Source organism: Spermophilus citellus (assembly GCF_964194105.1).
Source record: "Spermophilus citellus genome assembly, chromosome: 7".
In the NCBI taxonomy this organism is placed as follows: domain Eukaryota; kingdom Metazoa; phylum Chordata; class Mammalia; order Rodentia; family Sciuridae; genus Spermophilus; species Spermophilus citellus.
Window position 1 is genome coordinate 100120557 of NC_138188.1, and position 26112 is coordinate 100146668.

Sequence of the window (26112 nt, forward strand, 5' to 3'; positions counted from 1 at the left end):
TTTTACATGTTTCTAGGAGGGTTCATTTTTGCATTTTTTCCAAAATAAAGAGGAAAATTTAAGTTTATGATTACATCTGGGCCTCAATTTTAGTTTATCTGTTGAGGAAGAACAAGAAATATCATCTTAATTTTGGTTTCTGGGGGAGACAATGCAATGAAATTTTAAGTTTTTAGTATGTTTATTTAAAACCACCATATTATGAGGGTTTTAATTCATGAAAGTCTCTTTCTCACAGACTTAGCTAGCTAATATATTTTACTGAATTTGCCCATCCCTGTGTTTTAGTCAGCTCTACTATGACCAAATCAATTGTTCTGATAAGAACAATTTAAGAGGAGGAAAAGTTTATTTGAGAGCTCATGGTTTCAAAGGTCTCAGTCCATAGATGATAGCAGGCTCCATTTCTCTGGGCTCCAGGTGAGGCAGAATATTGTGGTTGAAGAGTGTGATGGAGGAAAGCAGCTCATATGATGATCAGAAAGCAAGACAGAGACTCTACTCACAAGATACAAAATATATACACCAAAAGTATGCCCCCAATGATCCACCTCCTCCAGCCACACCCTACCTGCCTTTAGTTACCACTCAATTAATACTGTCAGGGGATTAATTCACTGATTGGGTTAAGGTTCTTATAACCCAATCATTTCTCCTCCAAACCTTCTTGCATTGTCTTACTCATGAGCATTTTGGAGGCTCACATCAAATATCATAATACTTTTGTGTTCTTACATCTGTTTTTCTACAACATATTTTCTTGTATATCTCTTTGGAAATTTTGTGTCATATTTTTAATATGTTTACACTCTATTTTTCATGTGATTTTTTTTTGTATAGCCCAGTATATATACATCTAATTATGAGTAAAACTGTGGCTATGTATGTGTGATTTTTCACCTGTGTTCTATTTTTCTTTGGGCATATCTGTTTACTTTTGATCTCTGTTAGTGCTTTAATAAGTGCACATCTCAGTGTGTCTTTGTGTCTGAATATCTCTCTTCCTGTTTGGATGCATATGTATTTTGTGCTCTTTATTTCTATATCCTTTTGATGTAGTCCTTTCAAGAAAGGACTGACTTTGTTCTTTCTCTCTTTCTCTATCTTTGTGTTTCATTTTTCCATGTCTTTCTCAATTTTTATTTGATTTCAGTTTTTACTTATGTCGTTCTTCTTTTATGATGCAAAATATTAGAGTTTTGCTGTAATGTAATATTTACTAATTAGAACTTACATTTTCCTATTATATAGATATCAAGAGGTTATATTGTACACCATAAATAGATACAATTTCTACATGTCAATTAAAAATATGAAACAGAAGGAAGTCATTGAGCTCAGGACCAAAATTAAAACATAGTTTCCTGTTTTATTCCATTAAAAAATGAGTTAGTATTGCATTAAACCTATAGAAACTTTTGGAAATATCGCCATTTTGATGATGTTAGTTCTGCCTATCCATGAACAGGGTATATTTTTCCATCTTCTAAGATCTTCTTCTATTTCTCTCTTTAGGGTTCTGTAGTTTTCATTGTATAAATCTTTCACCTCTTTTGTTAGGTTGATTTCCAAGTATTTTTTTTTTTTGAGGATATTGTGAATGGGGTGGTTGTCCTCATTTCCATTTCAGAAGATTTGTCACTGATATACAGGAATGCCTTTGATTTATGCATGCTGATTTTATATCCTGCCACTTTGCTGAATTCATTTATTAGCTCTAGTAGTTTCTTTGTAGACCCTTTTGGGTCTGCTAGGTATAGAATCATGTCATCTGCAAATAGTGATAATTTAAGTTCTTCTTTTCCTATTTTTATGCCTTTAATTTCTTTCGTCTGTCTAATTACTCTGGCCAATGTTTCGAAAACTATGTTGAAGAGAAGTGGTGAGAGAGGGCATCCCTGTCTTGTTTCAGATTTTAGAGGGAATGCCTTCAATTTTTCTCCATTCAGAATGATGCTAGCCTGAGGCTTAGCATAGATAGCTTTTACAGTATTGAGGTATGTTCCTGTTATCCCTAGTTTTTCTAGAGTTTTGAACATGAAGGGATGGTGTACTTTGTCAAATGCTTTTTCTGCATCTATCGAGATGATCATATGGTTCTTATCTTTAAGTCTATTGATGTAGTGAATAACATTTATTGATTTCCGTATATTGAACCAGCCTTGCATCCCAGGGATGAATCCTACTTGATCATGATGCACGATCTTTTTGATATGTTTCTGTATCCAATTTGCCAGAATTTTATTGAGGATTTTTGCATTTATGTTCATTAGAGTTATTGGTCAGTAGTTTTCTTTCTTTGAAGTGTCTTTGTCTGGTTTAGGAATCAGGGTGATGTTGGCCTCATAGAATGAATTTGGAAGTTCTGCCTCTTTTTCTATTTCCTGAAATAGCTTGAAAAGTATTGGTATTAGTTCTTCTTTAAAGGTTTTGTAAAACTCTGCTGTATTCCCATCCGGTCCTGGCCTTTTCTTAGTTGGTAGTCTTTTGATTGCTTCTTCTATTTCCTCAATTGATATTGGTCTGTTTAGGTTCTGTATATCCCCCTGACTCAATCTGGGCAGATCATATGACTTAAGAAATTTATCAATGCCTTCACTATCTTCTATTTTATTGGAGTATAAGGATTCAAAATAATTTGTAATTATCTTCTGTATTTCTGTAGTGTCTGTTGTGATATTGCCTTTTTCATCTCATATGCTAGTAATTTGAGTTCTCTCTCTTCTTCTCTTTGTTAGCATGGCTGAGGGTCTGTCAATCTTATTTATTTTTTCAAAGGACCAACTTTTAATTTTGTAAATTTTTTTCAGATGTCCTTCAATAGATGAATGGATAAAAAAATTGTGGCATTTATACACAATGGAGTATTACTCTGCACTAAAAAATGACAAAATCATGGCATTTGCAGGGAAATGGATGGCATTAGAGAAGATTATGCTAAGTGAAGCTAGCCAATCCCTAAAAAAATGCCAAATGTCTTATTTGATATAAGGAGAGCAACTAAGAACAGAGCAGGGAGGAAGAGCATGAGAAGAAGATTAACATTAAACAGGGATGAGAGGTGGGAGGGAAAGGGAGAGAAAGGGAAATTGCATGGAAATGGTAGGAGACCCTCATTGTTATACAAAATTACATATAAGAGGAAGTGAGGGGAAAGGGTAAAAAAAAACAAGGGAGAGAAATGAATTACAGTAGATGGGGTAGAGAGAGAAGATGGGAGTGGAGGGGTGGGGAGGGGGGATAGTAGAGGATAGGAAAGGCAACAGAATACAACAGACACCAGTATGGAAGTATGTAAAAACGTGCATGTGAAACTGATGTGATTCTGCAATCTGTATACGGGGTAAAAATGGGAGTTCATAACCCACTTGAATCAAATGTATGAAATATGATATGTCAAGAACTATGTAATGTTTTGAACAACTAATAATGAAAAATGAGTTAGTGATCATGAAAGGCAATTCATAGAAAAGATAAAAGTTGGTTAATAAAAGATAAAATTGGTTAATAAAATAGAAATATTCTCACTAGTAGTTCAAGTACATATAAATTAAAATAATGAAATTATATTTACTGGATATCAGACTAGCCATTAAAAATATCCATTGTAGGAAAATAATTATAATGGTAGATATTGAATCAACATTTTAGGAGGACCATATATATGAAAATTATACACACACACACACATACACAAACACACACACACATACACACACACACACACACACACACACACACACACACACTTTGACTCACTGATTCTGTTTTTAAGCATCTGTCCTAAGAAATAAAAGGATAATTATGCAACTGCTTATTTTAAAATTCCTTTTAGTAGTATAAAATTTAAAACGTTCACCAGCAGAGAATTGGGTGAATGAATTATGGTACCTCCAATAGAATATTATACATCTATTATTATAAAAAACTTCTAGGACATATTGATAACTGAATATATATATATATATATACGTATATATATATATATATATATATATATATATATATATATATACATTTATATATATATATATATATATATTTCTATGATATTTATAAAAAGGATGCAAAATGGACATTTTATATGTCATTTATTTATTCAAACAATATAATATTTTGCACTGACAATGTGCTAAGTACTGTGGAGGCATTAGAGTGATATCCATACAATTTTATATGGGGTATAAAATAATGACAGAACCACTTTCTCTGTATCTTGAACTTAACAAGTAAAATGATAAAATTACATCAATTCAAAAAGCTATTATCTTAATTTTTAATCAGATAAATACTTTTTATTTTGAAATATTAAATTAAGTTGGGCATTTTTCAGTTTTTCTTTGTGATGATACTTGAAAAGTAATTCTCCATCCCAGCAAGGCAATTTTCTTGAATGTTTTGGAAATGTTGTTGCTTGATGCATATTATACTAAGTTGTTATTGTTATAGTTTGGCTATGAGGTATCCTCCCAAAGCTCCTGTTAAGACTGTTCAGAGGTGAAATGATTGGATTATGAGAGCTGTAACCAAAGAGGTCCATCCAAGTTTGAATGGACTCACTGGCTAGTAACTATAGGAAGGTAGGATGTAGCCAGATGAGGTGGGTCACTGGGGCATGCCCTGGAAGGGTGCGTTTTCCATATGGTCCCTTTTCCCTCCCCTCCCCTCCCCTCCCTTCCCCCCTTCTCTTCCCTTCCCTCTTACTCCTCCTCCTCCTCCTCCTTCTCCTCCTCCTCCTCCTCCTCCTCCTCCTCCTCCTCCTCCTCCTCCTTCTTCTTCTTCTTCTTCTTCTTTCTCTCTCTCTCTCTCTCTCTCTCTCTCTCTCTCTCTCTCTCTCTCTCTCTCTCCTTCCAGATTGGGCCAGGAACTGAGCAGCTTTCCTCTGCTGGACCCTTTCTCCATGATGTGCTACCTCACTCCCAAGGATATCTGCTATCTATGGATTGAGACCTCTAAAACCTTGAGCCTTAAATAAACTTTTCCTCCTCTAAGTTGTTCTTATCAGTTGTTTTTGGTCATAGCAATGAAAATGCTGACTAAAACACTTGTCAAGGAAAAATATTTGTTTAAAGCCTTTGGGAAAATAGAAAAAATCAAGCAATATATGTTTCAAAATGTCATTTCAATGTGAAGTTCAGACAGTCTAAGCAAATACAATGTAAAACAATGAAGGTGTGAATGTTTTGCTCAATCAGGAAATTGACACCAACATAAAAACAAACAAACAAAAACAACTAAAAAACTAATCTTGAAAATGTAATATTTAGCATCATGATTCTGTAACTTTAGTATACATGAGACTTACCTAAGGGAATATTTTTAAATTCATATTCCTGAATTCTACCCCCAGAGATTTTGATTTGAAAGTTTTGGAGTGGACACAGAATCTTTATTTCAATCAATTCCCAAGATATTTCTGATGTAACAGACTTAAGGGCCGCACTTTAAGAAATGATGCTCATGGAAAAATCACAATTGCTAGCTTTTCTTTCAACAACTTCTACTAGATTCATTTCTAGAAGGAATTTTTAGACAAGGTAATTTGAGGCATCATAGAAATTACTTAAGGGACTGGTGAGTTCAGAGTCAGATATACATTCCATTTCAAGACCTCTTGGCTTTCCAGATCACAATTCTAAGCCAATATTTTAATGAGCTACCAGTCTTTACTTAGATAAAACGTGGCATGCTTTTTCATCAAGGGCATTAATATTTATAAATTTCCTCTTGTTCTTATTATTTTATAATAATAGATAGTGTGAATGCCCAAGAACATTGTCATAAAAGTGTGAAAAATATCTAAAATATAGAGTGCTGCAAATGCAGAATTCTGATTAATGAAAGCAGCTATGTTGTACAAATAAAAGACTACTTTGTACGGGGTAAAAATGGGAGTTCATAACCCACTTGAATCAAACTGTGAAATATGATATATTAAGAACTATGTAATGTTTTGAACGACCAACAATAAAAAAAATAAAAAATAAAATAAAAAAAGACTACTTTGGAGCACTTTGACACATCAGAATATCAAACCTATGGGTCTTTAAAGACTAAATGAAGTATAATAAGTCTATCAACTACCTGAGCAGAAGTTTTCCTCAAAATTTCCAGAAGATCCTGGAAAAAAGGATCATGGGATGTGTGGCAAGGAGTTTATAATGTTTCTGTAGTATAAATTCTCTCTGCTGTATACTAAGCAAACAATTTCACTATTTTATGATAGTTTAATGTAGAATTATTTGTAATTCTCTTTAAGGTAAAGTTTACAGGTAGGAAAAATTCTATAGGTAGGAATCCAAACAGGCTTTCATGATATAACCGATACATGAAAATAAGAGCTTAATCCAGGCAATAATAGAATTTTATGTCTAAAAAACTATTTGGTTCAGTGTTTCCCAACTTTAGTTTCACTTGGGTTTGTTGTCAAAGTGAAACTATGATTGACAATTAAGAGTACAACCTGAGATTCTGCATTCCAACAAACCATTGATCCCAAACCATACTTTGAGTAGCAAAAGTTTATTTTAGTGTCTTTGCTTAACAGAAATGGATGCTTAACACTGCATTACCTGGGTTTACATGGCATCAGTTTGATTCTGGTGGACTTGAAGCTGAATGTTATTAATGCAAGCTCCTCTAACACTTATCACTAAGGTCTTTGTTGAGGCTATGGTTGCTATACTTCCTGAGGCTTTCTTTTTTTTTTTTTTTTTCATTGTGCAAAGAACTGAAAGATTTCTTTTAACTAATTTCTTTTTCACTTGAGCTATCCAGAGTCAGTTTCTATTGATTGCAATCAAAGTAATACCACCTATAGGTTATGTGTTGGGAATTACACTGCAAACAAATATTCCATATTTGCTTCACAGGAATAAATCCTTCTTCCCCCAGAATGAACCAATAAATCTATTTACGTATAAGTTTTCCCTAGACAAGCATTGACTCCCAAATCTCTCTCCAGCATGAACTCCCTTCATCCTGGAGATTTTGTCCAAATTCCTATTTGGTGTCTCCACTGGATATCTTATAGGCATCTCAAACTGAACATATCCAAAATTTAAAGTTGGACTTCCCAAACCTGATATTTCTATGTAGAATAACACCTGTTTTCATGCAGTTGCTTGGGTGAAAACCTAGGCATCAATCCTAACTTCTCTCTATCTATGTTCAACCCATTAGCAAATTCTGTCAGTTCTGCATTAAAAATCTAGCTAAAGTGATTTGGCAAAAGAAAGAATTAAAGGGATATGAATAGGAAAAGAAGGAGTGAAGTTAGCCAATCTCCCCAAAACAAATGCTGAATGTTTTCTCTGATAAAAGGAGTCTGACTCATAGTGGGGTAAGGAGGGAGAGCATGGGAGGAATAGACAAACTCTAGATAGGGCAGAGGGGTGGGAGAGGAAGTGAGGGGGCAGGGGGTTAGCAATGATGGTAGAATGTGATGGACATCATTATCCAAAGTACATGTATGAAGACATGAATTTGTGTGACATGCTTTATATACAGAGTTATGAAAAATTGTGCTATATATGTGTAATAAGAATTATAATGCATTCCGCTGTCATGTAGTTAAAAACTAAAATCAATTTTAAAAAAGGAGCTCAAACTATTTCTGTTTGCTGATGACAACATTGTTCTATATTTAGAAGATCCAAAAAACTCTACCAGTAGACTTTTAGTACTCATAAACAAATTCAACAAAGTAGGGATATAAGATTAACACCCATAAATCAATTGCATTCCTATACTCCAATGATGAATTAGATGAAACAGAAATTAAGAAAATCATCCCATTCACAATATCCTAAAAAAATACTTAGGAATCAATCTAACAAAACAGGTGAAAAAGCTCTACAGTGAAAACTATAGAACACTAAAGAAAGAATTGAGGAAGACTTTGGGAGATGGACAGACCTCTTATGTTTGTGGATAGGCAGGATCAACATTGTTAAAATGGCCATACTACCAAAAAAGCACTATACAGAGTCAATGCAATTTCCATCAAAATTCCAATGATGGACTTTGTACAAATAGCAAAAGCAGTCATGACGTTCATTTACAAAAATAAGAAGCCCAGATAGCTAAAGCAATTCTTAGCACAAAAAAAAAAAAAAAAAAAAAAAAAAGTAGAAGGCATCACAATACCAGATGTGAAATTATTCTGCAGGATTATAGTAACAAAAACAGCATGATATTGGCACAAAAACAGGCATGAAGACCAATGGAATAGAATTAAAAATGCAAAGACAAACCCACATAAATATAGTTATTTAATTAATTGACAAAGGTGTGAAAACCTTACATTGGAGAAAAGATAGCCTCTTTGACAAATGGTGTTAGGAAGACTGGAAATCCATATGTAGTAGAATGAAATTTAACCTCTATCTCTGACCCTGCATGATACTCAACTCGAAGTGGATCAAAGACCTAGAAACGCTGTATCTTCTTGAAGAAAAGTTAGGCCCCAAAATTTAACATAATAACACGGGAACTGACTTCCTGAATAAGATTCCTAATACACAAGTAATAAAATAAAAAATCAATAAATAAGATGATATTGAACTAAAAAGCTTCTTCACAGCAAAAGAATCAATGAAGAGTGTGAAGAGAGAACTTACAGAATGGGAGAAAATCTTTGCCACCTGCACCTAAGATAGGGCGTTAATTTCCAGGATATACACAGAACTCAAAAAGCTTAACACCAAAAACAGACAAACAAAAAACCCCACAAATAACTCAATTAATTAATGGGCAAAGGAACTAACTGAACAGATTCTTCTCAAAATAAGAAATATGAACTATTAAAAAATATTCAGCCTTTCTAGAAATTAGAGAAATGAAAATTAAAAGTACACTGAGATTTCATCTCACTCTAATCACAATGGCAATTATCAAGAATACAAGTAACAACAAATGTTGGTGAGGATGTGGGTAAAAGGTTGTACTCATACATAGATGGTAGTGCAAATTGATACAACCACTCTGGAAAGCAGTATGGAGATTCCTAAAAAAAAAAAAAAAAAAAAAAAAAAAAACCTAGGAATGGAACCACCATTTGACTCAGTTATCCCACTCTCTGGCATATATTCAAAGGATTTAAAATGAGTATACAACAGTGATACAGCCATATCAACAGATGAATGGATAAAGAAATTATGGTACATATGTACAATGGAATATTACTCAGACATGAAGAAGAATGAAATTATGACATTTGCCAGTAAATGGATTGATCTCGAGAAAATCATGCTAAGAAAAGTAAGCCAATCCCCAAAAACTAAAGGGCAAATGTTTTTGCTGATATGTGGAAGGGAAATCTCAATAAAGGTGGGGGGTAAGGGAAGAAGAGAAGTTCAGCAGATTAGACAAAGAATGAAAGGGAGGGAGAAGGATAGGAATAGGAAAGACAGTAGAATAAATCTAACATTATTTTCCTATATACACAAAAGAAAGTACCTAAGTGAACTCTACCATCATGTCCACCCACAAGGATGGGGTCCTAATTAGAAGAAGATATATTCCATCTTATATAATTTTATCAAGATGGATTCTACTGTGTATAATTAAGCAGAACAAATAGAATAAAATTTAAAAATTTAAAAAAATCTAGCTAGAAATCCACTAATTCCATCTTAACCACCTCATCCTAGTCATAACCACCTTAGACAGCTACAAAAAGCTCACTAATTCTACCTTGTGCTTTCACTCTAGCTTTTTCACATGGAAGCCCAAATGATCCTTTAAAAATACAAACCCATTTAATTTAATTTCATGCACAAAACCAGTGAGTAGATTTCTCATTCCATTGAGGATAAAACCCAGACTCTGTACCATGAATGTGATCTAATACTTATCGTGGCAGGGAATTTAACTCACTGTTAGATTCCCAGTACCTAGAGTAATGCTTAGTACAAAGTAGATGTCAGTCGATTGTTCTTAAATGAGTAAAGGAAGAAATATGTAATCAATTCCCAGCATATCCTACCACCCCCAATAAATAAAGAAATCTATAATCACTCAATTAGATATAGTAAACATGACAGACCCAATCACTGTCACTCTGGTAGGAGATGGGGTTGACCATAGGGGACAGAATCTCAGTTATTCCTAGTAACTACCTATGATACTAATAACCACTTTTATCACTAATCTACCTGTGAAATTCTCCCCAATTTTGAAGTTCAAGGTCCTTCTCCATAAGCTTAGAACATCAGTAAGATAGATTGGCTGTCCCTCAAACTTTTTGAGGAATGTAGCACATAGGTGGCCCTCAAGTGACCTTTGCTGAGTGTAGTGGAGAGATGCTAAGGTAAGCAGATAGACAGATGCTATGTTGATGTAGTGAAACAAACTGAATATCCTGCAGTATACCATATAAGCAAATGAACTGCTTATAGTTCACTTTTTTAATATTTATTTTTCAGTTTTTCAGTGGACACGACATCTTTATTTTATATTATGTGGTGTTGAGGATCGAACCCAGTGCCCCGCGCATGCCAGGTGAGCGCGTTACTGCTTGAACCACATCCCCAGCCCTATAGTTCACTTTTAAGTTTGTTCTTAGGACAGAGAAACAAGTTATTCATAAAACCTTTGTATAAGCGAATGTAGTTAAGAAATCTTATGATTAACAAAATAATGTGGATATGTTCACAAAGATAAAGGATTCTTTAAAAAATAATAATAATTTGGGCTGAGGTTGTAGTTCAGTGGTGGAGTACTTGCCTAGCATGTGTGAGGCCCTGGGTTCCATCCTCAGCACCACACAGAGATAAATAAATAAAATAAGGGTATTGTGTCTATCTATAAATAATAATAATAATAATAATAATAATAATAATAATAATAATAATTTGACACACTTATGAGTAGAGAAAAGACATTTTAGTTTCTATGGAGTGGCATCTATGACTACTGCTCTTCTAAAAGCATGCAGATGTCTCCTAGTTGTTTGGTCCTCATTTTCTCAGCAATAATATATTACCTAATTCTTTACTTTTTCTTATTCTTTCCCAGATACAAGGCCAACAATCTTTCTTCTATAAGCTTAATTCTGCAACTTCCTGAACTAGTGGAAACAAAATTTTTCAGCATTTTAATTGCTGAAATTTAAAAATAGTTGAGGTCTGTAAATAGTCTATGACTTCCAGTCTAAATTTCAGTCTAAATTTCAGTTCTCAGCGAGGCCCTTTGCCACCTGCTTCTGCAGTTAGGGGCAATATGCCCAGTAATGCTCAACATATGTAACTAGTCCATGTGCCATAGTTTCTGCTTCCTTTCTGGTGTGTGGTCCAGCTTCCTGCTGAGCTTGCCAGTGTGGCTTAACCTCCTTGCCATTTACCTAAAGTTCTCATTCTCTTCCTTTTCTCTTTCTCTTTCTTTTTTTTTTGTCTTCCCCTCCTCTTCTTTCTCTTCCTCCTCCTCCTCTCCCTCCTGCTCCTCTTCCTCCTTCTTTTTTGTTAATCTTTTTTGATCTTAATTTCAGGCCTCTTTCAAACTGGACTAACTTAACTTCAGGCAAAGTATATGCCCAACAATGAGTGTAGCTACTATACAAAGAGTCTTCCAATATTGTCCTGCATTCTTAGGTGGTTTTCACTAAATATCATCACAAGTCTGGACTGAGTTCAAATTTATATTCTTCATTGAAGACCATCCCTACTAACAAGTTCATTCCCTTCATCCCAATTCTGATGTTTCCAGTTAACTTTCTCACTTTTTTTTTAATATTGAGAGCATAGTATGCCTAAGCACAGAGTTCATGTATGTTAGGCCACATTCCTGAAGTATTTCTGAAGTTCTGAAAAAAAGATGATATAATAAAGATAATTGTGAATGCTGCTGGGTCATGGGATTGAACCTATTACATAATGCTATATCCTGGGAAAGTAGGTAGAATATTGATGGAAGTGAAAGTCACTATAAATAGAACCATTATAAGAGAGGTAGTATCTCTATTCTCAAATTTGCAGAATAAGAAAACTGATTTATGGAAGGACTAGTAATCCTTTAGTTGAAATGAAACATTATTTTTCCTCTTGTAGTTAAAACGCCTTATATTCATAAAGGGATTATTCCTGGACTAAAATATGGTTTAATATTAATAAAAGTTTTGAACATAGTAAATTCTTTGTACCCTATATTGGGATTTTTTCACTTGGAAAGGATAGGAGTAGAATCCAGTTACAGTAAACCCAGCTTTACTAATTTACTGTCAAAAATGAAATGATAAAGAGACAGGACAAGGATGGACATTTGTTGTAAAAACATAGAAAAATCCAGGATGCAATAGATACATTCATGGATTAGGACATGAAAAGGGTAAATTTAATAACACAATTAAAAATAATTGGTTGATAGTATTATGGAAAATAATTGGTTGACAACATATATTCCTCCAATTTTAATAGAATTGCTATAGGAAAATGCATCCCTACAAGCACAAGAAGCTGAATCCTATTAACAACTGGAATGAGTTTGGAAGAACAATCTTCTCCAGGCTCGGATAAGAACACAGACAATTCCTTGATTTCTGCTTCATGAAGCAGAGGATCCAGTTGAGCAACTCTGTGCCCAGATTTCTGACCCACTCACTGACCTAGTAAATGAGCATTTTAAGAAGCTAAATTTATGATAATTTGTTATGGCCACAGTGGAAAACTAATATACAGCAGAAGAACTAGATGAGTCTAATACCAGAAAAGCCAAGGTAGAAAGTAGCATTAAATCATGGACTTTTGAGAAAATAGTTCCTGCCTCAATGCATATGGTATACTTAGGACTAGGGGGCTATTTGTATTAACTATGTGGCTTATATAATTCAAACTTGAAATACAATACTCAGTAGATTTAGCCTGACATTTATAATTTCTTATGGATAGCATTTTATTTTTTCCATTGCATTTAAATAATTTCATTTGGGGACAGGGTATTTTCCTAATCAAGATTGCCTGAGCTATAGCAATATGAATTCTAATAAGAGTAATTTTGAATGGAATTTTGCTAGGCATTAAGGGCCCAGAGGTAGAAGTAGGAATTGAATCAGTGAAGGAGAACAGGAAAACATGGGCAAGGGTTGAAGCAAACCTTTGGGAGGAAGAATGGGAAGCAAAAGAAGACTGTGGGAGCAGAGCCCTGTGACAGGAAGAGTGTTCAAAAGCCTACCTGAAGTAGAATGCAGAGATTTCACACTCCTCACTTTGTACCCAATTGCGGCTAGTATGTGTATTCTGAGGTCTCAGAAGAGTGGGCAGGAGGACAGCCTAAACATGATTGGGTGATTGCTGAATGGAATGATTCTTAGGTTGTAGTGGGTGGGTATACCAATAGAAGGAAGAAGAGCAGTGCCAGCAACACAGGGTGATAACAAAGAGGCTCTGTTAACTCTTACGATGGAAGCAGCTATGAAGGAGAGGCCAGGACATGGAGCTGCCTGGTGCATATCCACAAATGGAGAATTTATTTATTTTGGGTACTGGGGATTGAACCCCAGGGGCACTTTACCATTGAAGTACATCCCTAATCTTATTTTATTTGTTTATTTATTTTGATTTTAGATAGGATCTCACTAAGTTGCTAGGCTATTGCTAAACTTCTGGGACTGACTCCAACTTGTGATCCACCTACCACAGCCTCCCAAGTCACTGTGATTACAGGAGTGTGCCACCTGGCCTAGCCACAAATGGGGAATTTAATAGTGTTGTTCAGGAACTACATATGAGCCCCTCAAGAAGGAATTTGAAAAGACTCTTCATGGATGAGATTAATGAAAGTCTGATAAAGAAAACAGTTTGGAGTTCCTGTCATGAACCATATACCCTAAGTTAAAAAAAAATCAGATCAATGCAGCATCTGTTACGTATTGTATTAATACTTATTTTTTTTTCTGAATTCTTTCCAAGATATTCATTGCTTAGTGGTTAGTTAATATTCTCACTCTTTCTCTACGTAGTTTATTCTTAAATAAGCTTCACTTTCATTGTGTATTTAAGACAAGGATTTCTTGGTGTTAGATTACAGAAAATGGCTGCTTCTTTATGTCCCATCTTTTCCCATGTCAAGATAGCATGTGATATTTCCAAAGTCTTTTGTCTTAAAATTCTAGTTCATTTAATGTATTCTTTCTCATTATTACCTTTTTGCTCAAAACTATAATTACATCATTGATACAAATTAAGATGATTAATCTAAAGCTGAATGTGGTGTCATGAGCCTGAAGTACCAGCTACCTAGAAGGCTGAGGCAGGAGGATTCCTTGAGCCCAGGACTTTGAGGCCAACCCTGTCTTAGGAAGAAAAAAAAAAGCATGATCCTCTGTTAAGTGGGTTTTGGGAGAATAAGCATGGAAGGAATCTCCCTTCTTTACTTGAAACTTTCTTTCTTGAGTACTTCTTCTGGTACTTTGGTTTGAACATTGGCACTTTACTTAAATACATATTTCTTAATCTCTCCTCCATCTTTATTCCCACAGATGCTGGTTTATTTCAAGCCTTCATTATTTTTTGTTGTGATTATTAAAAGAGTGTCCTCACTTCTCTTTACAACCAGTTATAGCCCCATGCTCTATTCTGTAGCAAGAAGGATTTTTGAAACACACCAATCTAAGGATGTCACTTCATTTTCTTCAATGGCTTAACATTGCTTATTAGATCATGTCCAAAATGCCATGGAGATGGAGAACCAGGCTTTAGTGACCTACTAGCCTCATTTTCTTGCTTCTTCTATATAAATTCTCCACTTAAGCAATACTAAACCACTTTCCTGGCTACTGGGTTTTTGTACAAAGCCATTTCCTGGTTTTTCCCCCACATTGATGTGGGTTTACTCATCTCTGTACTCCAAAGCACCACAATCATACATCTGTTTTCATGCTTGGTCATGTAGACAGCTGCAATGCAATGTCTTTACTTCTGGAGGGCTAGAATTATATCTAATTATCATTGTTTATTAAATGAATAATCTCTAGCTAGAATTAGTGATATTCTGGTACATGTCTCATATTGTGTTTCTTTCCCCTTTTAAAATCTGCATGTTTGTTTTGTTGCACAAAATATATCATCATCTGGGCATGGGCATTGCCTGGGTAGGAGTATTACCCAGGAGCTTCTTAAATATGCAGAACCTCAAGATCCAGACGTATAGAACCAGAATCTGAAGTTTAGCAAGATCCCCAAGTAATTCACATTTATAAAATAGCTTGAGAAGCATGGGTCCCAGAGATATGTGAGAATTCTATCTGCATTTAGGATATTCAGGAATCCTTTATTAGTGTCTTACACATGTACTTCAATGAAACATACAGTGTTAGGAGTTGATAAGTGCCGCAGTCTGGCTGGGCACAAAATCACAAGCCACTCACAACCTTGTAGATTCAAACAGCAATTCTTTATTCCCGAATTCACACCGGCACTCTACACGCACGTTCTGGGGAAATCCACACTTCCACTGGCCTCTGCATCCCAAAATACTCTCTGAATCTCCAGAGAACTCAACGGGAACTCAAGGAGCGGGCGGGCACCTGAGGCAGCAGGATACGCCCTATTCCCAGCAGGGTCCACCTTAAACCTGGAACAGCCCTAAACCCAAGCAGCGGGATACTCCCTATTCCCAGCAGGATACACCCTAAACCTGGACCCACCCTAATCCAGCAGGATCCTCCCTAAACCTGGATCCACCCTGGTCCTTGAGCAAGGTCACCTTACTCAAACATTCATGCAATGTCACTGCAAATGACCTGGGTCCAAGGCAAGCCCATTTCCACAATGGAGAGTCCTCCCTCTAAGCAACATGGGGTAGGCTGACAAGGAAATTGCCATGCGTCATTCTTACTTAGCTATGGCTCTCAGCAGATAAGAATTTCTCACCAGCTATAGACACCTGGCTTTACACACAACAAAGTCAAAGTCAATTTCTCTAAGAAATCTTCACTATTTATTAATGAAATTTCTACACTTGAATCTAGGTGGTGTTCATACTCTGGATTCTATTCCTTAAGAGTATGCTTATGTTGAGTAATTTCTCTCAGTTTTTCTTCCTGTCTTTGAAAGTTAACTCTAATTTTGCATTTTCTTTTTTCTCATATTACTTCTTTGCAATTATTTATCTATTACTCTATCCTTAAAATGACATAATCTTAATTTTAATCAGCTCTTGTTTCAAGAATATTAATGAGATAAGTATGAAATTTTGCTTTTCAACAATTTCATAACCTTTTGTTTTTTTCTTTAGTTTTATTCCAGTTGTCCTGAGTCTTGAATAGTACATAGTAGCATCATTCATTATATATCTTTCAACACCTTTTAATGTGTTCTCATATATTCCTTATTGCTAATTATCTAAGTTTGATCATAAATATATTTTCTTGAGTTGTGCCCATCTATCTCTGGCAGTGTTCTTCCTTACTTTGAGGACATGATTTTTTTAGAAGCAGATTTATATTTGAGGTCTAATCTTCTGTTTTTCTAGCTAGACTTTCTTCTACTGAAATTTTCCACAGATTTTTCTTGACTAGCATCATCTGCAGCTCATTTTTTATAACAATTGGTTTTTATTGTTCTTGTTTGTTTCTGCAAAGTTAATAACTGACATCCTTCCTTTTAAAATATCCTCTCTCTTCTCCACTTTTCAAAACAGGCCAAACCTTTTTTTTTTTTTTTAACTACCATAATTTTCATCTAGTGTGTCAGAAGATGTGTTCTGCTAGCAGAGCTAACCAGTCACAAAGGACTCCTCAGATTCTCTTCCTTAGAACTTCATGGTCTAACAGCATAATGTGGTAATGTAAGGTAAAAGGAAGGTAGGGGAACAAACAGGAAATTATACTATCCCATGAAATTATAGTAATAAAGTGAAAAGCCAAGGTAGCAACTGGCCAGCAAGTCATAAAATTCTAATCATGCAGTAGGGATAAATTGAAACTCCACTCACTGGCTAGCAGAGTTTTGTTTTGTTCTGTAAGTCTTTATTCACTAAATGTATATCTTTGTGACATGAAGCCCATCTGTTTATTTTATAATTGAAGTAACTAAGATATGGAGAAATTCAGTGACTTTGTTAAATTTGCACCACAAAGACTGATAGAACCAGGTTAGAATGTGGGTCTTCTAACCCCTAGAGTAGGACATTTCCCCTGAATAATTGAAATTCATTAAGGGTCATCAAATTTCCAGGTCCTGACCTCTTCACATTTAAATGTAATAAGTACTCCTCACAAGGTCTTACAAGGCCATTTTACAGACAAGAAATCTGAGTCTGACATACACAAACATGAAGTTTCTCATGGTGAAACCACTTTTCTTTACCCCAGAAGATAAACTCACATGTATGAAATAACTTTCCCAAGTGAGTATTAATGAATTAGGGAGCAGAGAAGGGCAGAAAGATGAACATGTTCCTTCTCAAGGAGAATAGGTACCCTGTAGTTGCCATAGCAACTGGAAACCATTGTTCAGGCCTTCTGCTAGAAAAGTTCCATTTATTGAAGAAGTCTTACTGTCTGGCTGGTAGCTGAAATAGTTTGATTAGTTTCATTAATTAAAGTATAGGTATGTAAAATGGGGTGCTTGTACCCTAGGAAATATGTGAGTCTGTTTCCTGAGTTTGAGAAAGATATGGTTTTAAAATGTTTAATTGAAGTGTAATATATACAATGCACATAAGTGTATAGCTTAATGAGTTTTCACAAACTGAACATATCTGTGAAGTCAACACCAAGATTAAGAAATGAAACATTATTAACCTTCTAGGAGTCATTCATGTTCTTCCTTCTAATCAAAGATAATCACTCTCCTGACTCTTGACACTATCCATTACTTTTGCCTGCTTTTGGGTTTTATATCAATGGAATCATATAGCATTCACTCCTACGTATCTAGTTTCTTTCACTCAGTGTTATGTCTGTGAGTAAGGTAACCAAGTTTTTCATCTTGTTTAATTTTTATTCTTGGTGATTTTTTAAACATATATAGTGTAACAGCTCATTGGTGGGTATATATAATCTATAAATGAACAGGGACATGTGCTCAAAGTCTGGAGTTCCTTAATTAAAATATGACAATGCTGTGTGAATAACTTGACTTTAAAACTCAGCTGAACATACTAGTTCAGATAAAACTCTTCATAACTCCAGACTGTGATGGTCTCAGCCAGATATTGGTCTTTAAACAACATTTACTGTTGAGCATCAATGTGTATAAGCCATTGCCTATACTTTTGAAAGGTTAATAAAATAGGTACTTGTCACTCCATTTTTCTATATGCTTAACAAAACACTGTTTGCTAATCTTATTCCCAGGATGTGCTGTCCCCAACTGTGAACTGTTTGCTAATCTCGTTCCCAGAATGAGCTGTCCCCAACTGCCAAACTACAAAATGTAACTTCTCTCCCTGCCCTCTCCAAGGAAAGTATATAAGCTCTGCTTAAGCTGAAATCAGGGCTCTATCTCTCTTTGCTATAGAGAGCTCTGGGCCCTAGCATGCTGGTCTCCAAATAAACCCTCCCTTCTGCTGTTGCATAAGACAGTCTCTTGTGGTCTCTTCCTCCGACGTTTCGCCGGACCCTTACACTTTGATGAGCAACAAAACAAAAACAAAAACAAAAAACCCAAACAAATAACAAAAAAATTGGACAAGTTCTTGGTCTATCACTAGAAGAGAAAACAAGCAATAAACTCAAATAATTATTCCATGCAGAATTAAAAGTCTCTAAAAGAGCCACGACTGAAAAGATGTAGAGTCCTAGTTGAAAAATGACCAGTTGTTCAGGAAGTTATAGAAGTCCCATTGAGAATGTTACTTGATAAACTCTTATACCCCCTTCTATCTGCCAGTTTCCAAGACTTAATCAGATTTCTCATTACAGAAGTAGGATCTATCTGTCCATTATTGTTTCAGGCTTATGAATGTGCAGTATATACAGCTCTTAGTCAAAAGGGGGCAGCATTCACCCTTTTTCTGGAAATCAGAGAATCCTCTGGCTACATCCCTTTCTTTCTAGGAAAAGAATAGTTTTATCAGAATTTTAGAACATACATATATTTTAAGCCCCCTGTTTTAATTGTTTGTTTATAGAGATAGCAAATGATTTGCACTTTCATGTCATTGACACCAATACATTACATGTCTATAAATAAAGTCGAGCTGTTTCCCCTGCCCAGAGTTCCCTTTTCTCTGCCTTTGTCCCTTTATTGGGCGTGGCAGTCTTGCTCAGACACAGATTGCTAAAGGGCGGTGGCTGAAATGAACAAAAGGAATCAGACCTTTACTTTTACCCTGAGAAAAAGATTGCCAGGAGAAGCATGGGAAGAAAGAGGAATGCTATATTTCTTCTTCATTGCTTTAATTACCTAGTGCTTTTTTTCCTCTTCTGAATTTTTACCCTTTTTGAGTCTATAAGCATAAAAATTGTATTAAAGATAAATAAGTAAGTTATGTGCACACTGGGGATCTATGACAGCACTCTATCTTAGGGGCTTTCTTCTTATTAGCCAAGTAACCTTTAGCATTTAAACAATGCACAGTTGCCTGCAGTTTTTCCTTGCTGGTGCAGTAACTGACGGTGTGGTGGTAAAAATGAGAGAGGTTTAATGCTGAAGCTATCAGACTGTGTATCGCTGTAACCTCCAACAGCCAGGCCACCAGATAACTGATTCCATTTTGTTAGTGAAACACTGATTTTTATGACAGACTTATATCCCCTTTATGTTCCACTGGATTGACTCTGAGAAAATCAATGTTGATGCCCAAAATTTCAAATTAACTATCATGGTAGATTCATCATTCTGCGTACAGCCCTAAATAGCCCTCTGAGTGACTTTTCTTTTTTTTAATTTAAAGAGTGGAAGTTAACCAAATGTCCCTTAATGAAAAAGTGGAGTTGGTCCACCCATAATTAGCTTTCATAAATATCAAGCCAAAGGTCAGAGCAAAGGTCATCTGATTTTTCTTTTGTGAAGAAAACAAGGAGTTTTAGTCTCTATGACTGATTTTAGAATAGTAGCAAAGAATGAGGTCATTGGTTTCCTTTTAAGCAGAGACTACAAAGGAATGGATTTGGAAGAATCATAGAAATAATTGCATTAATATGAATATAAAGTAACAATTGACAATTTGTGTAGCAATTACAAATACTGTGACTCTTGGTTTTAGACTGCTCTGCCAGGTAAATGATGCTGGGAGAGCAGCTCTTGAAAAGACTGCTGATGACATTATGTCACTGTGCTCAGAGACCACAACACAGTTGCCATGCCACTCGAGGTCAGAATAAACAGTTGATCAGATCCAAAAAGTTCACAAAGGAAAAAATCCTTCAGCTATTAACTCTTTCATCATTCATTTGTCTGAATTAAGAAACACTGAGCAATATACAAAGTCTAAAGTTCATTTGAGAAATGAGGTGCTTCCATTGAAATTAAGCATTATGAGTTTAAAACTATTACTATTTCAACTAAATGGTGAACTTAAATATTTTTTTTATCTAGTAGTAGTTAGGACTTCCTCATGTACTGGGGAGTAAAATAGGGTGATCAACTACCCTGGGATGCCCAAACACCAGAAGATCTTTAGGTGGGCTAGTCAAAAGAGATTGGATCAAAGATGATTGCCAGAGTGACCCGTACCACCTCTAACTTAATTATCATTCCATTTACATAGTAAATGACACCGCCCAACCTTCATTGCAACATGACAATTGAATTGCCAAAAATGACCAAAAAGAAACCTAAAATGGGTTTAGAGATGGCACCCAAGTTCCTAGAAAATCTCCACCCATTTCCAGAAAATACATGAATATCCATCCTCTTTATTACTCCTCATTTCTTTTGCCCTATATCTATAACCCCTCGACCACCATCAGATTGAGAAGCTGATCTGTAAGAATTTCTCCCTGTTTTTTTCTATTTTGGGTCAAGAAAAAGCATTATTTGACTGTTCAATCCATGCTTGATTTTGTTGTTAGTTCCACAATTCCAAGAGGGAAAAAAGGACCCAATTTGGGATCAAAAATTGGTAGCAATCTAACTACCTTATTCTGTAACTCAGAAAAGTGAGGCCTATACAAATTACAAGATCCCTGAAGAATTATTTTTCTCCCTAATTATTGCAAATGTTTATTCTTTTCCCAGTTTCTCAGGAAACATATTAAATTTACACCAGTGGATTGTGCAGTAGACAAGTGGCCATTCTCATGAGGTGGGCTTAGGATTGGGTTGAACATGGGGATGAGCAGCTCCAAGTATAACTGTCTCAGATCAGAAAGCCATTTGTCCAACTGTAGGAATGCCTGGCTGCTTTTCTAGGAGAGCGGAGAACACCTATCATGAACACAATTCTGTGTGACATTGCAAAATACCAAACATAGGAGCAAAGTATTTTCAGTACGGAGGGAGACAATTAATATTTTAGTTAGTTTAACATGCTGTACCAAAAGAAAACATACACTGGCTAATTTACAAACAAAAGAAATTTATTTCTCATAATTCTAAAGGAAGTCCAAGGTTAAGGTGTTTCCTGACTGGTGTCTGGTGAAGTCCCACTTCCGGAGTCATGGAACTCTATACACATCTCACATGGTGGAAGGGGAAAAGTAGCTCAGTGAGGTTTCTTTCACAAGGGTATTAAAGAATTAACACCAAATCACAATAGTTCCTCCCAAAGGCCTTACTTCCTAATAATCACTTGAGGATTAAGATTCTACACATGAACTTATGAACTTATGAGACTTAGTCTATATCAGGGATTCAATCACTAACTTTCAAAAGTGTGGAACAGGTTGCTGACACTTGTTCTTCTGGGTCATGAGGAAAGCAAAAAATGTGATTAAATCGTTCAGTCTGATTTAGAGACTTCACTTATAGGTACTCCTAGGAGAATTTGCCTTTCTGAATAAGGAACATAGAAAGTGGGAATGAAGAGGATGAGTGGGACTATTCCATATCTTTGTGTATTGAGAAGTTAGGTAGTAAAGTGAGACAAAGAGTGCTTTTGGTGTTTTCTTCAAATCATTCCACAGAGTTAACTGCCTGTACCAGAAAGAAAATAAGAACCAACACCATTTGATTTCCATTTATCAAGAAGAATAATTTCAGAATTGAAAAAGAGAGAGAAACATGATAAAATATGGTAAAAATCAAATAAACAGTACTTAAACAGAGTAGATGGAAGCAAAGGTAGTAAAATACATTTAGAACCCTGGTACATAGCTATTAAATAGAGACTTGCCTCTGCCATCCCTGTTTCATTCACTTTACATATTACACCTTATTTCACTGCACTCTTTTATATTCATCTTTAGTTATTAGCTACAATGTCATTCCCTGAAAATCTCCCTTAACCCTCTGACTCTATTTTAGGTTCCCTTGTAAGTGCTTTGCAGAATAATTTGTAAATACTTTTAAATATTTGATACAAAAAATGATAGTTGGCATGGATTAAACTAAAATTAAATGTGCAATAATTTAATGTCTATACTCCTACTAGACTATCAATTTCTTAAAGGTACAGATCTTATGTTTCTTGGACATTCTTGGAGCTCTGGGCACACAGTAAGCACTCAATAAATGTTACATGCTGAGTTAATGAACCAACCATTTGGAATGAGTCCAGGTTTTCAAATTTTGTGTATGATTCCTGTAGTGTAGATCTGAAATATGTGGAAAATCAATAAAATGTACTATATACAAAAATGTTTTAAATATAATATTACTATTATAAGAACTAGTCCTATAAAAGATGACTGGATCCAAATCTTGGCTCTCATACTATCTCTGGGAGGTTACCACTGTGAGCCCAGTTTGTCATTTGCAAACTGAAGACTTTGTGTGTACTTTAAAAATTTATTCTGAGGAATAAATGAAATAATGCAGGGCAAACATTAGGAACACTATATGGAACATGATATTTTCTCATAATTATTAACTTATTAATTTCAGTCTCTAAAAGTGTAGAAACAGGGCTGGGGATGTGGCTCAAGCGGTAGCGCGCTCACCTGGCATGCGTGCGGCCCAGGTTCGATCCTCAGCACCACATACAAACAAAGATGTTGTATCCGCCGATAACTAAAAAATAAAATATTAAAATTCTCTCTATAAAAAAAAAAAGTGTAGAAACAAGCAAATGCCCCAGATTTCTCAAGATGGTGAAAAATATAATTGACCATATGACTAGAGACAAAGATTTAGTCCTTGTTTTTCCATTGAGCCATGATATGACCTAAGGCAAATTACAAATATCTCTGGGCCTTTCTTTTTCTGCAAAATGATACAGTCAAATTGTTCTCTTAGGTTTCATGATAAGAATCAGAGTACAGTGAATGTTCTAAATTTACATGAACTTGAATGTCTATGGGGTCATTTTTTCTAAGTATAGCTATATCTTTTATTAGATTCTTACCAGTCAGGTTACTGGGAAGCAAATTTTTAAAAAATTTATTTGTTCTAATCAGTTTTACATGACAGCAGAATGGTCTTTGATTCATTATACAATGAATCAAAGCACAATTTTTCAATTCTCTGGTGGTACATGAAGTAGGGTCACACCATTTGTGCAAGTATACATGTACCTATGGTAATGATATCTATTTCATTCCACCATCTTCCCTATTTCCATGCTGCTTCCCCTTCTTCTGTCTCCCCTTTGCCCAATCCAAAGTTCCTCCACCCATTCCATGCCCTCCCCCATTATAGATTAGCATCCACTTATCAGAGAAAACATTCAGCCTTTGGTTTTTTGGGATTGGCTTACTTAGCATGATATTCTCCAACTCCATCCATTTACCTGCAAATGCCATAATTTTATTCTCTTTTAATGCTGAGTAATATTCCATTGTGTATACATACCACATTTTATTTATCCATTCATCTATTGAAGGGCATCTTGGTTGGTTCTACAGTTTGGCTATATTGAATTTTGATCCTATAAACACTGATGTGGCTGCCTCACTATAATATGCTGTTTTTAAGTCTTTTGGGTATAGGCCAAGGAGTGGGATAGCTGGGTCAAATGGTGCTTCCATTCCAAGTTTTCTAAGGAATCTCCATACTGCCTTCCAGATTGGCTGTACCAATTTACAGTCCCACCATCAATGTATGAGTGTGCCTTGTCCCCCACATCCTCACCAACACTTATTGTTGTTTGTATTTTTGATAACTGGCATTCTGACTGCAGTGAGGTGAAATCTTAAGAGTAGTTTTGATTGCATTTCTCTAATTACTAGAGATGTTGAACATTGTTTCATATATTTGTTGATTGATTGTATATCTTCTGAGAAGTGTGTGTTCAATTCCTTATCTCATTTATTGACTGGGCTTTTTGGTATTCAGTTTTTTTAATTCTTTATACATCCTGGAGATTAGTGCTTTATCTGAGGTATGTGTGGTAAAAATTTACTCCCATTCTGTAGGCTCTCTCTTCATCTCATTGATTGTATCTTTTGCTGAGAAGAAGCTTTTTACTTTGAATCCTTCCCATTTGTTGATGATTTTATTTCTTGTGCTTTAGGTGTCTTGATTTTATTTCTTGAGCTTTAGGAGTCTTGTTAAGGAAGTTGCGGCCTAATCCAACATGATAAAGATTTGGGCCCATTTTTTCTTTTATTAGGTGGGGGGCTCTGGTCTAATTCCTACTTTGAGTTGAGTTTTGTGCATGGTGAGAAATAGGGATTTAATTTCATTTTGTTACATATGGATTTCCAGTTTTCTCAGCACCATTTGTTGAAGAGACTATCTTTTCTCCAATGTATGTTAATTGTACCTTTAAGTAGAGAACACATAAAGTTACTAGTATCAAAAATGACAGAAGAAACACCTTTATTTATTCTATGGATATTAAAAGAATGGAGGATTACTACAAACAACTCTATATGCCTGAATATACAAAAACTAAGATGACATTGAAAAATTCCTTGAAAGATAAGAACTACCAACAGTTATTCAAGAATGAACATATAATCTGAATAGCCCTGTATCTTAAAGAAATTTAATTCATAGTTAATTTTTTTTTTTGCTAAAAATTATGAAAGAAGATATATCCAGAAAATAGAACAGGAAATACTTAACACATTTCACCTTGATACCAAAACCAGACAAAACATCACAAATTAAGAAAATTAACAATCAATGTACTATATGAATAGATGCTAAAATCGTCAATGAAATATTAGAAAATAGAATACAATAATATGTTAAAAGAATAGTACATTACAACTAAGTAGGGCTTATCATGGAAATAAAAACAAACTTGTTTAATGTTTAAAAATCAATTTATATAATTCACCATATTAGTAGACTAATAGAGAGCGATCATATAATCCTTATAATACAAACAAAAACCACACATTTTACAAAATTCAAATATCCACTCTTGGTTTAAAATAACAACAATGACAGCAGCAGCAACAGTAGCAAAACTCTTAGCAAATTAGGAATATAAGGAGAATTTATCAACCTGATAAAAGGCATGTACAAAAAATTTATGGCTCATGCCATGTTTAATGGTAAACAATTGACTACTTTCCCCCTGAAGACTGGAACAAAAGTAATGATGTCCATTTGTACCACTTGTATTCAATATCACACCAGAGGTTCTAGTCGGTGCAATAAGGCAGGAGCAAGAAATTATGAATGCATGGAACATCATGGATAAATCTCAAATATACTATGCTCAGTGAAAGAAATGACATGAAAGGCTATGTACTGTGTGATTATATATGGTATTCTGGAAAAGGCCAAATTCTGGGAACAGAAAGCAGATTAATAGTTGCCAGAGGTGGGGTTTCAGGGAAAGTTTGGCTATAAAGTAACATAAGGTGCTGGCGAGGATGCGGGAAAAAGGTACACTCATACATTGCCGGTGGGACTGCAAATTGGTGCAGCCAATTTGGAAAGCAGTGTGGAGATTCCTTGGAAAACTGGGAATGGAACCACCATTTGACCCAGCTATTCCTCTTCTCTGACTATACTCAAAAGACCTAAAAACGGCATACTACAGGGACACAGCCACATCAATGTTTATAGCAGCACAATTCACAATAGCTAGACTGTGGAGCCAACCTAGATGCCCTTCGATGAATGAATGGATAAAAAAAAATTGTGGCATTTATACATAATGGAATATTAC